This window comes from Canis lupus, chromosome 17 (genome assembly GCF_011100685.1).
Source record: "Canis lupus familiaris isolate Mischka breed German Shepherd chromosome 17, alternate assembly UU_Cfam_GSD_1.0, whole genome shotgun sequence".
Taxonomy (NCBI): Eukaryota; Metazoa; Chordata; class Mammalia; order Carnivora; family Canidae; genus Canis; species Canis lupus.
In genome coordinates, this window is record NC_049238.1 from 7583133 (window position 1) to 7595465 (window position 12333).

Consider the following 12333-nt stretch of genomic DNA (forward strand, 5'->3'; position numbering starts at 1 on the left):
ACTTAAATGTTCTGTTTTATTAGTTGCCATTTCAGAAACTTTCAAGCAATCTCCAAGATTCCTCTTTAATTCTCTACCTCCATTGCCAATTGGTCTCCAAATCCTTTTGATTCTACTTTTCAGATGTCAGATTCATTCTTCTCTGTTGCCATCGTGCCATAAGAGTTCAAAGCTTCATCCTCTCTCATCCAGCCCCTTCTTTTAAAAGAAAAAACTTTAGGATTTAAAAAAAATTTCAATGATAGTCTTTTTAATAATTGATTTAAGCGTATCTGATTATCTGGTTGGCCATCTTCTGAAAGAAGTTCAGTGTCAGTGCCAGGTTTGCATTTCGTTTACAGTTCACTGATGCCACGTGTCACTACTTTCATTGTCTTGGCTCAGTGATTAGGAGAGGAGGATGGTATGAAGTAATATGATAGGGACAAGTTTGAGCCAAGTAAAAGTCCAGTGATGTCATGGCCTGCTGTGTGAAAGAAGGTTTTACAGTTCGTCAAATAGAGAACAATGATGGGAAGAATCAAATCAACTTGGTCAGGTAGGGGCAGGGAATGCAAAAGAATTCATGCAATGAAAAAAAAATTCATGCAATGCTATATATTCCTTTAACAAAGTGGCAAATGGTTTGAACTTTTAACATTTTGCTTGAAAATAACGTATAGGTTTATTCTGTTGTATAGTAATGCAAGAGCTAAAACCACAATAAACTTATAGCTGGCTTTATATTTACACATCTTCAAGTCAAACATTAAAAAAAAAAGTCCTAATTGCAATGCAGTGTTCTGCATTGGACCCTGGAACAGAAGGAGCACATTAATGGAAGAATTAGGAAAATTTGAATAAAATCTGTAGTTTAGTTAATAGTATTGCATCAGGGGCACCTGGGTGGCTCAGTGGTTGAGCGTCTGCCTTCGGCTAAGGTCATGATCCCGGGAACCTGAGATCGAGTCCTGCATCAGGCTCCACGCAGGGAGCCTGCCTTCTCCCCCTGCCTGTGTCTCTGCCTCTCTCTGTGTCTCTCATGAGTAAATAAATAAACATTTTTTTAAAAAAATAGTATTGCACCAGTATTAACTTCTTAGTTTTGATAAACATGCCATGGTTGTGTAAGACAGTAAGAGTAGGGCACCTAAAAGAAGTGCATATGGGAACTCTCTGTGGTGTATTTACAACCTTTCCATACATCTAAAATTATTTCAAAATAAATATGTTTTTTTAAATAAGCCAAGCCAATATTGAGAGTGAGATTTCTTTTCCCCTTACCTGAATGATCATTACTTAAGGTTGAAGAATTTGTAATTTTTTATCTACTTAACCATATCTCCATAGATTCCTAAACTGCAATTTCAGCATGAGATCTGTGATGAATTGAAAGTGTCTCACCCCATGTAGATGCTGCTAAGTGTATGTTGCAAGAATTAATAAGAATAAAATCACCAACTTCACTGCGAGGACAGTAAGCTTTCTAATTTAATGCTTTATACAAGTCTCCTCTCTTAATCTTCACCAAAACCTATGGAGGAGGCAGTATTAATTGTCTCATATTACAAAAGATGTTAATAATTGTTCAATTTATGTAAAGGAGTATGTGAGATGTTGAAAATACCGCTTTCTCAACTTTTCTGTAGGTTTGAAAGTTTTAAAAGAAAAACAAACTTGTCCCAGGTTGCATAAGAGAGATGGGATGCACCCTGCCTGAGTGACTGTGGACCTCGCCCTCCCCCTCCTAGCTGAGCCCTTCCCCGCCCAGGATTCCACGTCTGCCCGTCTCCCTGCTTCTCGGCATCATCACTTAGGTTTGCCCATAAACCATGGAACAATTTTCCATATCTTAAAAATGCCATTAGTTTTCTCTTGCTCTCTAAGAAACTACCACAAACTGAGTGGCTTAAAACAACATATCGACTAAACAGCTATGTATAGGTCAGATCTGGCATGGAATGGCTGCGTTTCCTGGTTCAAGGCACCACAAGGCAGAAACAAAGGTGGCAGCCAGGCTGAGTTCTGGTCAGGAGGCTCTGGGGAAAAATCAGCTTCCAAGATCATTCTTGTCAGCCGAATTCGTTCCCTTGCAGTTGAGATCCCTTGTTTTTCTTGCTGGCTGTCATCTGGGGGCCACTCTTGGCTCCCAGAGGCTGATCTCAGATCCCTCCTCCATGACCCCCAGAGGCACCTCACAATCTGGATGCTTGCATTCTTTCAGGCCACTCAGTGTGGTCCCTCTGATGTCTTCCTCTGTGCCCAACAGAGAAAATTCTTCTAAAGGGCTTGTGTGAGTTAGTGAGGTCCTACTGCAAGATCAACTGATTAGTAACCTTAATTACACCTGCAAAAATCTCTTTTGCTACATAACAATATCCTATCACATGCACAGGGGAAGGAATCATGGAAAAGTGAAGGTCAATGGGTCATTTTAGATTACTGCTGACCACACCTGGATAGTCATCGCCACTGCCACCAATGCCAGCATCCAGGGCAAGTTGTCTTTCCTGCTGAGGGAGAAGACAGTCACTTCTTCCATGCAAAGGAGTCCTGGCATACAGGAGAGAGAGAGAGAGAGAGAGAGAGAGAGAGAGAGAGAGAGAGAAAGCAGGGAGAGGGGCAGAGGGAGAGGAAGAGAGAATCCCAAGCAGATTCCCCACTGAGTGTGGAGCCCAACACAGGGCTCAATTCCACAACCCATGAGATCATAACCTGAGCTGAAACCAATAGTCGGAGGCTTAGCTGACTGAGTTACCTGGGGTTCTAGTTTTTTTTTTATTATGTTTAAATCCACAAATGTCCAATGGTAAAATAAACTATAGAACATTTGACCACAGAAACGTATTCCCTAGTTTTGACACGTAATAGGTGCTCATTGTCTGTTGAGTGCATAAATAAACGAATAACCAAATTAAAAATGGTTAAAGCCCTATGCATGTTATTAAGAAAATAACATTTCATAAACGTTATTGATATAAATTTATTATTGTCTTCATTAGTATTATTAACATGGGCATTTAACGGTCTTCAGTGAACCTGTACCTACATTAAGGATAAAGTTAAACTGGACTTCAGATTAAGTCGGGTCGTTTTGTTTGCTTGTCAGCTTTATGTGGTGGGGGGGGTAGAGGGAGGGAGTTATCTTATTTCCATAAGATAATAGAATCCTGCCCTGAAGTCTCCTTCTGTTTTCTTTCCTTTCTCCCTCCCCCTTCTCATACATTCATCAGCCAAACATTTATTGGACCTGCTGCCGGGCCTTGTGCACGTTAGGAATAAAAGCCTGCACAGGATATAGCCCAAACTGCTAATGAACCCTGGAGAGGGAGAAATCCAACCAGGGAAGCTGAGCAGTAAAACAGGAAGACTTCTTGCACTTGATCAAAAATACCCTCACTGGGACCTGTGCCCCAAACCAGACCACAATCATCACCCCACACCCACCCTCAGACAGTGAGATGCTACTTCGCTACACATTTCCTCCTCAATCACTTACATTTTGTATAAAGAATACCAAATATGGGGGGTGCCTGGGTGGCTCAGTGGTTGAGCGTCTGCCTTCAGCTCAGGTCGTGATCCCAGGGTCCTGGGATCGAATCCTGCATCGGGGTCCCCGAAGGGAGCCTGCTTCTCCCTCTGCCTGTGTCTCTGCCTCTCTCTCTGTGTCTCTCATGAATAAATAAAAAAAACTTTTTTAAAAAAAGAATACCAAATATGAATGTTCATGCATTTCCAGCTTATTTGGAAGGGGATATTTGGAGTATTTAACGTATGAGCTCCTTTAAATAAGAACAGATGCTTACTGAAAATGAGCACAGGGTGAGTATAGCATACAGAATACAAACAGGTGACTTCTGTGCCTGAAAGCTTATCATGACCTCTCCTTATGACGGAGTTGCTGGCTGACACTGTGGGCACAGGCAAATTCATTTCGTCAGAGCTCACAATGTTCTGATCTCAGCGGGCCTTACGCATAGCTGTTTGTTGACTTACTTTCCAAGACTAAGTAACTGGACTACAATACTACAATACAATGTTCTGTCTTCTGAGACCATTTAAAATGATGAGATTATACCAAAGGACAAAAGCCATTGATTTTAGGAAAAAGCAACTCATTTTCTGGATGATTTGCCTGGGCCCTCTAAAGCTCTACGGCTTCCTGCGCTATAGAAACAGAAACAGTTACAAGTGTGAGATGTGCAAAGGACCCGTGCAGTCACACAGGGCCCTGCACTCAGAAAAGCCTTATTCTTGGCTTAACACTCTGCTGTCACCATCTTGAAATCCTTAATAAGTTTTGAACAAGGGCCCCCTACATTAGATACCTTATCCTGTGTACAGGGCATAATGAGCATATCAAGGAAGGCCTCCTAACTCATTTGGTGGGCATGGGGAGGCTCTCAGATAGAGGAAGGCACAGGGGATATCAGGAAATGCTGCTGACAAGGTGGCAAAGAGCCAGATCGTGCACATGGTGCATTTCAAGTTAAGGTGGTTGGGACCACATTCTGGAGCTAATGAGCTTTGAGCCAGAGTGGCATGGTCAGATCTGCAAAGGATTCTCTCTGAGGCTGCTGTGCAAGCTGGCTTTGCAGAGTGCAGCTAGGTAAGCAGTGATTGCAATTCTCTAGCTGAGTAAGGGGGAAAGCCTGCATTCTGCATGTTCTACTACATTCTCACAGTAGTGGGGAAAGGTAAGAATGGATCCAGCATATATTTAGGGAGAAAAATAAGCAGGCCTCAGTGATTATTGCTGAGGCTAAGAGAGAGGGCCAAATTCAGGGCACCTCCCAGTTTCAGGGGCAGGCATGATATCACACAGTATAAGAGCAGGTTGGGGAGGGGTGGGAGAGATACATAAATAATTCAAGATGAGATTTATTGTTAAAATGTCCACTCTCATCACATTAATCTATGGATTCAATGCATTCCTCATCAAAAGCCCAGGGGGCTTTTCTTTTCTTTTGGTAGAAATTGACAAGCTGATCCTAAAATGTGTAGAAATACAAAGTTTTCTTTCAAAACACTTTTGGGGAAAAAAAGAGTTAGAAAACTTACACTACCTGATTTTAAGATATACTGTAAAACTACGGTAATCAAGATAGTTGAGCTTCTAGAATAAGAATCAGCAAACAGATCACAGACGAGAATAAAAAGCCCACTAATAAACCCTAGTTTATGTAATCATCTGATTTTTCAACAGTGGCACCAAAGCAGTCCAATGAGGAGAGGAAATTTTTTGCAACAAATGGTGCTGGGGTAACTGGATCTCCAGGTGGGGAAAAGCTTACCTTGAGTCCTACTTCGTACCATACCAAAAAAAAAAAAGAATTCAAAAGTGATCATAAATCTCAACATCAAAGTTGAACCATTAAGATTTTAAAAGGAAACACAGGAGAGTATCTTGTGACTTGGGATAGGCAGAGCTGCTTCAGTCACAAAAAGAATCTGTAATCATAAAAGAAAAATTGACGAGTTAGACGTCATCAAAAATTAGAAATTTCTGACCATCAAGAGACATGGTTAAAATGAATAAGCAAAATACAAGCTGGGAGAAAACAATCATAACATATATGCCAAAAAGGACTGGTATCTAGCATATATAAAGAGCTCCTACAACTCAATAATGAAAAAAAATCTAATAAAAATGTATTAATAGAGTAATGACCAAAAAGCACATGCATGTGTCTTCTACATATTTAGTCATCAGAGAAATGCTAGTTAAAACCACAATGAGATATCATTAAAATTAAATTTTCACTTCAGAAAACCATTTAGAATTATCTACATAAGTTGAACCTATGTAAACCAAGACCCACTGATTTCACTCCCAGACACGTCTTCAAATGCAATGCGAACAACATGTGCACCAAAAGACACTTACCAGAATGTTCACAAATGCTTTCTTCCTAGTAACCCCAAACTTGAAACAGAAGTTCACCAAAATACAAAGTGCAATGACCAACAATGAACACTGTCAATTAAGAATGAATGAACCAGGGACGCCGGGGGTGGCTCAGCGGTTGAGTGTCTGCCTGTAGCTCAGGGCATGATCCCAGAGTACCAGGATCGAGTCCCATATTGGGCTTCCTGCATGGAGCCTGCTTCTCCCTCTGCCTATGTCTCTGCCTCTCTCTCTGTGTGTGTGTGTGTGTGTGTGTGTGTGTGTGTGTGTGAGTCTCATGAATAAATAAATAAAATCTTAAAAAAAAAAAAGAATGAATGAACCATTGCTCCACCCAAGAACACAAACTCTCAGAAGCATCATGTGGGATGGTTGCCAAGGAAATGGTAAGGGTAGAGTTTACTGCAGCGGACCAGGAGGGCTCTGCTCCCCTACACACACTTTCCCTTGCAGGCAACAGTACGTGTGCAGGGTGGTAAGGAAGCAAAAGCCAGGCCTGAGGAAGTAAAGCTTCCTGACAGGAAGAGAAGAGAGGTTGGGTGGTGGCCACAGGGGATTCGGGGACCAAGGAGGACGGTTTCAGGACAGGAGGTGATTGAGCTTGTTTGCAAGCTGAGGGAAGGATCTGTAGGGTGACCATGTGAAGATAAAAGGGAACAACTGATGGGAGAGACGGGGCTCCGGGTGAGCAGGGACCTGTCACATCCTCTGAGACAATTTTTAAAAAAGGTGGCAGTGGCAGCAGGGGGTGCAGAGGGTGAAACATTCATAGACTGGAAGGCATATGACACCTGAGGGGGTCACTTTCCTTGAAGTAAGAGGCAAAGTCATCTACAGAATGAAGGCTGCAAAGCCCAGGGGAGGGACCCCAGCAGAAGGGCAATGGGAAGCTCGCTAAATCCCTTTGACGGTTATGATCCCTTTACTGTCTCCCCATGGTGGGTAAGGTCCCTGAGAGCGGGGACCCTGCCTGTCCTGTTGATGACTATCCTGACCCGTGGGAGGTGCTCAGGGCATAGCTGTGGAATGAGTGAACAAGCGAGTGACCCAAAGAAAGGGACCGCTGGGGGATGGGGGGTGTCAAGTGCCAAGAGCAGTGGGGGTCAGACTTCAGTGGGGCTCCCTCCAGCCCTGCTCAGCTGCCGCGTGGGGATGGTGGCAACCTTACAGAGTGGAGGGGCCTGGGGTTTGCTGAGCAAGGTGGGGCGATCCGCGATCCGCGGCAAGAGCCGGGGACGAGAGAACAAGGGTGCAGGTGAGATGGAAGTTCAGGCAGTCGGTCCTCCAAGGGCCGGTGACAGGCGTGCTTACGTGTGCGCATGCACAAGAGCAGGTGTGAGTGCCTGCGTGTGCATGTGCGTGTGTGCAAGCACATGAGCACTGTGAGCATGTGCATGCATGTGTGTGTGCATGTGAGTACGTGTGTGAGCGTGCGCTGTGGGCCATGCAGTGGGAGTCGGGCAGGGGACAAGGAGGACAGCCGGCTGTGCTGAGGGGCTGGCAGTATCTAAGCATTCAGATGTGGAGGAGCTTCCGGGGTGGGGGGCAAGGTGCAGGGCGTGGCCACAGGAGTGGGAGCTGAGGGACAGAAAGGGAAGGTCCTTGGAGGGGAAGAGCTCCAGGTGCTCAGAGGTGGGGGGGGGTGTCCATGGGGACACTCGAGCCATGCATCCTGGGCTGCAGAGAAATTTCACTGAGGAAGGGGGAGTGACCAGATGATGACATTTCACTCACTCATCACATTTCATTCATTCATTCATTCATTCATTCATTCATTCAGGAAATACTGCTGATTAGCTTCACCCTGCAGTGAAGCAGGCAGATACCGGTCTTTCCCTGATGGGTGTCGTCATGTCTAAGGACGTATCATCACGGACACACGTCTCTGCTTTCTCTTGTCCCTTCCTAGGAGGGGCAGAGGGCGGTGGGCAGCTGGGGGTCAGGAGCCTCAGCAGGGAGGGGCTTCTGCACAGTCACTATCTCGGAGGCATCTGGGGGTCTCCCCACAGGTGTCCTCAGGGGAGGGTCGTGGTGGGAGGCAGAGGAAGGCTGACATGCAGATTGTCTGCTTGCTGGGGATGTTGGCTCCCAGGATCCCTGAGCCTTTAGGACCAGAAGGAGGATCCTGAGTACTCCGGGAAGAACAGAGAGAGGAGAGCAGGGTGGGGAGAAGTGGGGATGACCAGGAGGTTGGCAGGCCAGGACGCGCTCGCCCAAGAAATGAGGGTTCCCAAGGGCCTCTCCAAACCCATGGATACGGGGCTCAGGCTCATACCCAGCCTGGACTCTGCCTAGAGATTTCACTCTTGGCCTTACCAACACCTCAAAATCCCTGCTTTATAAGTTGGTGTGTGTGAACTGCTTCACTTTGTCCACAGGTTCAGCAGACTTCCATAAAGCAGAGACTTGTGGGAGTTTTGTGCTGCTCTTCCATGCTGGTGGAGAACCATTGCTCCTCTGTAACATCCTGGTTCAAAATTACCTATGATTGTGCTGCTGGTTTTTTCAAATGAACAGGCCTTGAAAACAATGATGTGCTTTAAAAAGATGGCATGTTATTTAGCTCGTTCTATGTTATTTCATCTCGGTGTCAGTGTGCCACTCCTGCCAGGTAAATCCACGGGGGAGAGGAGGTCGTGCATTTCAGCACAAATGTTCACAGGTGCGTGTAGTAGTTCTAAAACAGATCTTTACAACCTCTTTAAGTGTTGGGTAGCAGTCTCATCTGCACCCTAGGGAACCTCCCACAATGTCCTCCCAAGGTGCTGGGGTGAAGGGACAAGGATGAAGGGATGGGCTACCTCCTCTACTGTTGTCATCTGCTCATCTGCCTGTAAAATCCACACCCCACCTCCACCGGCCTCTGGCTAAGCATAAATCTCTTCAATAAGCCATGTGGGATAACCAGAGCACAAGCCTTCCTGGGGCCCCACTCCATGTGGAACACTGTGTCCAGACCAGGGGCACAGACATGATTCGGATCAAGAGGACCTGGATTGTCCCCAAAGCTGACTGCAGCGGGGTTTGGGGCAAGGCTTGTCCCTCCAACCACCTACACAGTGGCTTGCTCCCCAAAAACGTTGGCAGTGCAGTGTTGAGATCAAGACAGAGCTCGAGCATTCAGAGACTGACATTCCTGACCTCTGAAGTTATTGGGCGCAGCGTGGGTCTTAGGTTCATAGTTCTGGCAATGTTTATCAGCAGTGTATGAATCAAGGATATATTATTCATGGCAATGAATATATGCTTATGAAATAATTAAATATCTGAGTGGTATACTCATTAAATGTAATCTTTTTTCAAGAGAATTATGAGTATCCACTTATTAAACATTTCCCGGCAACCTACTCTGTGCCAGGCGCCGTGCTGGGTGTTGACGACGCAGAGAAGAGTGAGGTGTCTTTCCTGGCCTCTACTGGCTCACGGCCCAGCCATGGGCCTGATGAGTGACCCACGACCACAGCCTGATGCCCTGCAAGCCATGAAGAGAGGGATAGGAGATGCCAGTTGGTACAGAAATCCAATCAAGGACCTGGAAGGGTTTCACAGGCCGGTCGTGCTTGAGCAGACCTGTTTGCTTTTAGGCTGCCTTTTTTTTTTGTACGTGGTATTTGCAGCTGCTTTCCTTTTTTAAAGTAGCTTTATTGAAATATAATTCACATACCATATAATTTTCAGTATATTCATAGAGTTGTGCTATCATCACTGCAATTAGTTTACCTGTTCATGACCCCACAAGGAAACTCTATATCCATTAATAGTCATATTCCATTTTTTCCCAACCCTTCCCACCCCTCAGCTCTAGGCAACTACTCATCTACCTTCTGCCTCAATGGACTGGCCCATTCTAGACATTTTATATAAAGGAAATCATATAATACATGGTCTTTTGTGACCTAGCATCATGTTTTCAAGGTTCATCCACAGCGAAGCCTGTGTCTACACCCCATCCCTTGTCACTGCCGAGTAATATTCTATTGTATGGACGTAACACAGGTTATTTGTCTCTTCACCGGCTGATGGACAGTTGGGTTGTTTCTACTTTTTGGCTATTACGAATAATACTGTTATTAACACACATGTCCAAGTTTTTTGTGTGGACAGTGTTTTCATTTCTTTAGTATGTACCTAGGACTGGTATTGCTGAGCCATCTGGGGTAGCATTTAAGGAATTGCCAAACTGTTTTCCAAAGTGGTTGCAGCATTTATATTTCCACCCCCAGCGTTTGAGTGTTCCAATCCATCTACACCCTTGTCAACACTTGTTTTTTTTCTTTCTTTAAAATTTTATTTATTTGTTTGTTTGTTTATTTTGATGGGGAGAGAGGCAAAGGGAGAGAGAGACAGAAAATCCCAAGCAGGATCCACACTCACCGCAGGGCCCTACACAGGGCTCCATCTTCAGATCCTGAGATCATGACCTGAGCTGAAATCAAGAAGTAGATGCTTAACCGACTAAGTCACTCAGATGCTCCATTGTTTTCTTTTTCTTTCTTTCTTTCTTTCAATAATAGCCAACTTGTGTGTATGAAGTGGTATCTCATAGTGATTTCTTTTTTGTCGTGATCCCAGTGTCCCGGGATGGAGTCCCACATCAGGGTCCCCACAGGGAGCCTGCTTCTCCCTCTGCCTATGTCTCCACCTCTCTCTCTGTGTCTCTCATGAATAAATAAATAAGATCTTTTTTTAAAAATCCATTGCCCATTTCAATTGAATTGTCTTTTTATTATTGAGTTCGTAAGAGTTCTTTATACATTCTAGATACAAGTTCCCTATCAGATATATAATTTGCAAATATTTTTTGTCATTCTGTGAGTTGCCTTTCCATTTTCTAATGATGTCCTTTTGAAGCACAGAAGTTATTTATTTTTTATTTTTGTTTTTATTTATTCAATTTCTTTTTCTTTCATTACTTGCGATCTTGGTGTCATATCTAAGAAATTTTTTTTCTTAAACCCAAGATTACAAAGATTGCTCTGTTTTCTTCTAAGGATTTATAGCTTCAGCTCATTCATTTTAAGTTTGTGATCCATTTTGACTTAATTGGTGTAGACGTGGTGGGAGCTTGTGGGGGAGATTGTTTTCCTTTTTCAGGGAATTAGCAAAGTTCCCTGCTGGGGGTGGGAATGGGTGAAGAGAAATTGAACATACAAGGAGAGAGGAGAGTTTGAAATAGAAGAGCGGGGACAAAATGGATCAGGGAAATGTAGTATATTACTGGATTGTACCAAGAACACGATCTAGGATCCTGGTGGTAAAGGTCAAGGGAGACTGTAGGGGAATGTGGAGCCAAGAAATGTGCACAAGCAACCTACTTAAACTACCCTTTATCTTCCTAGTTACTTCTTCACTTCCTACTACATCTAGTCTAAACTCCTTTGTCTGATCAATTCATAAATTGATTAATCTTCTACCTAAGAGAATAAAAGCTTCCTGCTCTGGTCTGGTCTTCTGGGCTTCATTGTCTTATGAGGGTTTCCACGTACCTGTAAAAATCTAATAAAATTGCCATGCTTTTCCCCATTAATCTGTTTTGTTCCAGTTTAATCCTTAGGTCCAGCCAGAGATCCAAATAGGGTGGAGGAGAATTTTTCCTCCTCTACAGTTTCACTTGACATTTAAGACCAATGGCATATCTTGGCAGGACATATTCTATGTTTCCTTCAAGACCAATCAAGGGACATATTCTATGTTTCCTTCAAGCCCTGTGTTTTCTTCCAGCCGTGACTGCTGCGTGATGCAGCACAGTGTGGGCGAAGAGGTGGATTTTCCCAAGGTTGGATTTTTTGGCCATCAAGTAAAACAAAGCAAGTAAGTGTCAAGAATGCTGAGAGGGTAGGCAAGGGAGTAAATATAATACAGACAGTGAGGTTTAAAGAGGGATGTGAGGGCATGGCAGGGTGACAGCCAATGGCAGGACCCATGGATTTTGGTCTCAGTGGGATGGACAAGGACCATAGGGTACTAGGAAAATAAGGTGGTGGTGTTGGGTTGGGGGCACATAATCCACCTGGTAATTGAGTAGCTGTCTGTGTTGGCCAACTGCCTTTATCCAAAGGCAAAAAAGAAAATTTCTCATATTTCTATAACAAGTGGTAACAGGAAGCTTAGGTCCTTGATGTCTACATTTCAAAGAGGGGCCTTAAGCAAAACCTCCCTGGGTTGTCTTGTTGGCCAGAGGCTTCTGTAGCTTTAAAAAAGATTGATATACATGTAAAAGGATAGACTTACGGTTTACAAACATACCTTTCTCTGGCAAATGCTCTAATAAAAAGCGAGGCAGAGAAAATCACTTCCTCTTTGGGCAATAGGGGAACATCAGTACCATTCTTAGTGGATTTGACAGTGGTTGGAGAGTGAGACGCATGGTATGGAGACCAGCAAAGGGTTCCAGGCAGTAATGACAAAGGCTAAGACCATGGGAGTAAAAGACAGATGGTCACCAT